At 44.2% G+C, this 6,000-nt stretch overlaps 1 long non-coding RNA gene across 1 annotated transcript; it reads left to right on the top strand.

The window, feature by feature from the left end:
- Positions 1-224: 224 nt before the first annotated feature.
- On the top strand, positions 225-5,629 carry LOC132329258 (uncharacterized). Its single transcript, XR_009487002.1, has 3 exons — positions 225-1,077; positions 1,613-1,713; positions 1,917-5,629. It is a non-coding gene; the product is annotated as an uncharacterized LOC132329258 (long non-coding RNA).
- The last annotated feature ends 371 nt before the right edge of the window (positions 5,630-6,000 follow it).

Here is a 6,000-nt window from a genome sequence, read left to right as displayed (position 1 = left end):
ATATAGATAAAACCTAGATGTGAATGTTGTTGAATTAGACCCATCATCTATTATTGCTAGAAGATGAGTGACAGAAGAGATACTGGTCACTGTGATTCCATCACAGCTCCTGTGTTCTCTCATATTGCAAATATAGAGTCTTTTGCCCATTGATTTGCAAATATGCAGCCAACCTGCATTACAGAAATACCACAGACCCTTCAATATAAGTTGTGATCACAGAAGGCACTATTAGAAATTAAAAATACTTTATTTTCCTCTAAAATTTCAACCTATCTAGGTTGAAATTTTGAAGTATGAGGATGTTGCTTCTTGGATATTTGTGTGTATCTGCAGTACATGAAGCTCCCAGTCTGACTCCAGCAGCCTCTTGCTTCTCCTACCCACATGTCCCACTCTTTCAGAACAGAAGGCAAAACAGTCTCAGTGGGAAAAACACCCATTTGTTTAGCAAGTCTGAGAAAATTGAGACAACCTTGACTCACTGGCTGAGCAAAAGGCCTGAATGTGCTTTCTGGGAAGGACACTATCCAGCCCGATGACCTTCAGACTACATTTTTAAGTCTCAGGACAAAACATGAACAGAAACAACACCAGATTCACCACTTATCATTTTAAGATTTGTCAAAGAAGGGATAAATTAATCTTTGTTATGATTTTTGTTTGAAGCAATGAGACCACATCTTCATATAGCTGCAACCTGGACCAACCTTCAGCTTCCAGGAATTTGTTTCAGACAGAACAAGTGAGGAAGAGACATGAAAACCACGGCTGCAGTGCTGAGTTCGAATGCCGGTGTACAGTTGTAGGGATAAATCCAGATCTGACCTCACTGATCTCTTCTGTTGGGAAAAGGGGTGAAGAGAGACAACCCCATTTCTCATTAAAGTATCTAGTTGGTTACAATCCTTTTTTTTCCCCACCTTGCACTAGTACAGCACATTGAGTAATGTGAAGATTTCATTGAAAAAAAAAATCTCATATGCACCGGTTCATTCCAGAGTTGAAGAAAAAAAGGCAAGATGTGGTTTTGATTGTTTCATCCACCGGAGAAGCCTGTGTTTTCTGCTTCCTGAGGTAAGTTTTCTCCCATTATAATTTTAGTAATGGCTTGCTGTTTTAACCTCTCAGGAGGTTTCTTCCAGATTGCTTTTAGTATCTTTGGGACGTGGTGGTGACAAAATTCAGATTTCTTTGATGCCTCTATGTCCCCTTCATTCCATTACTTGGGCAGGACATGGAGCAGAGAAGAAATTGAATTGACAATCTTGTCCTCAGGTCACAGCTGTTTTCCTGTTCCTTTGCCTGTGGCACCACTTCTCCTGATGTCACCTCCCCTTTCCAGGTCTTGGAGGCATGGTAGAGCAGGCAGGTGACCTTTGCTGCCAGGGTCAAGTGGCTTTGACAGCCTTAGCTGTCAAGCTGAGTATTTCTCCTGGCAGAGCCTTGGGCAGGGACTGACCTGGGGATGGGCCTAAAACACCTGCTCAGACCGCCATGCCAGGGCAGGGATGGGCTGGGCAGAGCCCCTGGCTGAAATGGCAGCAGGTCATGTCAGAGTATCACCTTCCTCTGCTGTGCTGGCATTCTGTAATCCCTGCATCTCTTACAGGACAAGAGCCTGAGGTCCCTCCTGCAGAGAATTGAGACCTTGATCCCAAATTGCTTAGGCTGAGCTCAGCAAGCCTGTTTTCAAAGCAAAGCCTGCTCTCCGTGAGTAAATTTCTCTTTCAATTTTTCCTTGAAAATCCTGCAGCAAATGGCTTTAAATGCAGTGTCTGTGTGTAACTGCTCTTTTTGGTGCGTTTCCCGTAATGAGCCATAACATATGTGTGTGTCTTTACACACCTCGGAACAATGCTATGCAAGCATTAGGGGATTTTTCTAACAACTACTGAATGTGCTGCTTTTCACAGCTCACCCAAACACTCCTGCCTGATAAGCCTGCCTGCAGAGGGACGTTATCTGTATTTCTAGGATCAGCAGAAAAGAGAAAAAAAAAGTGGGAGGCATATCTGAATATTTTAAACTGCTAATTCTGATGCAAGCAAGTTGCATAGAGGACACTTCTTGGATGGGGATGCCTGAGGAGGTGTGTTTGTGGAGCTGCAACACTGTCCAGAGAAGGAAGTTCAGTGAGAAGTACAGAACCTAACTCTGTTGTTTCCTATCTTTGTACATCCTTGAGTGAACTGTTCTGTTTCTCCTCTGGCAAGCACAATGCCAGTATATCCTCCAGGATAACTATCCCCAGATATTCTAATGCACAGTAAGTGAATTAAAACCACAGCAGCACCAGATGTACCTTGCACATGAGTATAACAGTGTAGGAGCAGTACTTGCCCCAGTGATGTCCTGTCTTCATTAGCACAGGGAAGTGCAGCATGCAGATGGTCAAGAGCCATCACTCACCACGGCACAAGCAGCACCTCCAGAGCTGTGCAGGCAGGGTGCTTTCCCTGAGCCCCTGACTCCTGAACTACCCTAGTCAGAAATGTTCTAGCCCTGGGGCTCAGAAAAACATCTTTCTGAAGAGTAAGAATTTTGCTGCGTTTCTGAATTTTCCCTGAAGCAACCCAGCCTGCGCTAGCTAACAGGCATTTTTCAGATGGATCTTTAGGCCAAGTCCTTCATATTTCAATATAGAGCTGCACTGTTACTCAACACATTGCATTTTCCAGGAACAGACATTTCCAGGAAAATGTAGCTGGATGTTTTTGCCCAGCGGTGGTTCTTCCATCTTTGATTACTGTCAAAAGCAAAAGATCCGGCTGTAATCCACCTTCCTGGTGAGGATGAGCCTCTGAGAGTTCCTGCAGGAGAAGTGAGGCAGGAAGCAACACTTGAGAACAGAGGATTGCATGGCTGGAAGGCATGCTTGCTGGGCAAAATATCATGTGCATCCTTTTTTTTTGAAAAATCATCTAAGTCCAATTCTAGCTTCAGCAGTCACACAGCACCAACCTCCTGTCCATGCCCAATGCTAGCACCAACTCTACAGCCCTGCCCCACTCTCACCCAGACCATGTTACTCTCTGCAGAGATTTTTGTCTACACTAAAGTCAGGAAATTCATTTACATTTCCCACAGCAAACATAAATCCAGGTATTCTGAACAAGTACTGTAAAACAGGTAGTTAGTTGCACAAGTGTTTCTCAGTAGATGCATGAGAGATCCAGTGGTACAGCAGGCTTGGAGATGCAGTCTGCAACCCCCACACCTGCCCCGGCAAAACCTGAGCACAGCTGCAAGAGGGGCTTGGGAGTAAAACCTTTTGACAGCTGATGCCATGCACCAGATGTTCTGGGGTAGCTGTGAAGTTTCTGGTGACTTGAGGATATAATCCTGGTATTGGAGAATGTGGCAACCACACTGTGTGTCAGAGCCAGTGAGCAACAGGTGTCTGCTGAACTCCACAGCAATGCAGACTAACCAGCATCCTCACACAGCTCTATTTGGTGCCCTTAAGTGGACTTCATTTTGGTAGCTGAGGGCTTCACACTTGTTAACATTTATCTCTGCAGAGGCTCTGTGAAGTAAGGAAGAACTATTATCCCCATTTCACAGGAGAAGACTGAACCAGCAGGAGGCCATACATCCACCCCAGGGTCTCAGAGAGTCTGCAGCAGAGTCTGTGCCTCCCAAGTCTCAGGGTCATAACCTCATTTTCCAGTAGTGACAGAAAAGATACAGAACCAAAATTTCACAAGTTAAGAAGTGCCAGGACCTGCTGGCTGGAGTCCACAGGCTGTGGCCTCCTGTCTCCAGCAGCATTCACATTCTCCTCTGTTATTTCAAATATTTTGTTGTAGCATTATCTTGTCTAGTCTAAACAATGGTCCCACTTGCTCTTGAGAGTTGTACTCTATGAGGGAGAAGGTTGAAAATTGTTATTATCCCCAGTGTTTGGGCACAGACGCAGAGGGGTGGATGCTCCACAGTCAGGACCCTACCATTCCTTTGCTACCCCAGCCTCCACTCTGTCTGCAGTTGCACAGTGCAAGAACCACCACTAGCCCCCCAGTCCCTCCCCACCTGTTCCAAGGCTGTGCTCCTTTCCCAAGCACAGGGACACTCATATCTCTCGAGTGACAAGGACGTGTGTGGCGTCAGTGGCATCAGTCCAGATATATATTAATGGCAGAAGACAGAAAAAACTGTGTCCCACATTTTGAGATGACCCACCACAGAGAAAGATCTGAGCTGTGATGTTCCTGCCTCTGGATATGCTGTCTCTTGAAGCAGGCAGGAGTTCAAATCTCCAGCTCTTTTTCAGTCTTATCCACTAATAAAAACCCCAGGTGTTACTGGGAATACTATCGATGCCTGCTTTGGGATGTGAAGTGTGCATCACTTGCCTCATTGCCTTAAAAACAGTAAATTTGTTTATCTTGCTGGTTACTTAGTAATGAAAAGCAGTGGCCAAATCAGTTGTCTGAAAGGGGCTAAACGGCAACTTGCTCCACACCCTATGTAAGTGAGGCAGATAGTGTCAAAGCCCTTCTTGGCTCCATATGACTGAGTCTATCCAGAGTGGTTGAAACAGGCCAGCACACAGTGCTCTGTCATCCTGGCATGTCCAAGCAATCCTGCTGCTGACCAACCAAGGACACATGGGTATTTCTTAAGTTCCCACTGTGATGAGACACAGCATCCTGTGACAGTTTATGAACAAACAGCAACTGTATTTACTCATGCCTTAAAATTTGGTAGATGTCCTACCCACGTATCTCAAAGCATTTCACAAACCTGGTCCCTCTCTTGACTCAGGAATTCATTGCAGTGGGCAAGATGTCTTCATAGGAATTTGTTGGGAAGAAGGCTATTGAGCCATTTTTGTGAAGGGATTTGGGAACTCTGCAAGGAGGGTGCTGCTTAGGTATCAGATATCAGTAGCAGCCTGTCACACTGAATTCAGCAAGGGAATGCTGTTGCAGCACTCATGGAGGACTCAACTCCCAGATGAATTAAGACTCTCCTGTGTGACTGAATGTTTTTGCATATTCCTGCTTCACTTGTAAAATGGAGACAATATTGTTTCCCTGACTGAATGAATTTTGAGAGATAGTACATTAATGGTACTGAGACCATCACCACGCAACACCATGCAATAAATAATTTTGCAATAGCCACACATACAGCATTCATCTGCATTTGTATTCAGCAGACTATGGAAGAAACTGGACTATTAACACCTCTACTCTAGGGCAAAATGCTTCGAGACCGCATCCAGACATCCAGGTGTCTGCTGAACTTCATGGGATTTGGTGTCCAAGTTTGGGCTTGAATATAGATTGCACAGCTAATTCCTATTTAATTTATAATAGCCTAAACCTCAACATGAATGCCAACCACTGACTTATTAGGAACCTGAATTAGCTGCCCATTTTGTGCCTTGGGTCTATCTCTTGAAATTACTCTATTGTCTGCTGCAATCTACTCTGAAGCTGGAGATTTTTTTCTACAGGAGGCAGGGAAACATTATGTTGCCAAACTACTTCCAGTCTTTTCCAGGATTACAAGTCAGGGAATGGTGGATAGACCTTGTGATTTCCATCCTACAATTTAAACCAGATGGGCTAGCCTTGCAGCAAAAACATTCAAGCAAGAAAAGCAAAAAATTGGCAGAAGAAGTTCTGTTTCCTGAATAACTGTGTTATTATGACTTATATTTTTTAACAAGATGCATATAAAGTTCATTTACAAGATAACTTGATCACTGTCTTTGATTTATCCCAATAAAATGTGGAGGTTTTGTTTTCACTGTACAATATTCCAGCCTTACTGCTTGTACAGGTACAGGTGCTAGTATCTGTGAGCTTTCCCTGTTGAGAAAAAACAAGGTGAAGACACAAAATGCAACAGCTGCTGCATAGCCAGAGCCATTGGAATGTGACTAGGACAGGAATTATTGCAGGCAATGAGAGGAAGGATTTAATCTGAATCAAATCTCAAGACAAAAATGATGAACCCACAAGTCCACAGTATTTTATTGTTTGT

The sequence above is a fragment of the Haemorhous mexicanus genome, chromosome 6, assembly GCF_027477595.1.
Source record: "Haemorhous mexicanus isolate bHaeMex1 chromosome 6, bHaeMex1.pri, whole genome shotgun sequence".
Taxonomy (NCBI): Eukaryota; Metazoa; Chordata; class Aves; order Passeriformes; family Fringillidae; genus Haemorhous; species Haemorhous mexicanus.
The sequence above is the reverse complement of the archived record's forward strand: the minus strand, read 5'-3'. Positions and strand labels throughout refer to the sequence as shown.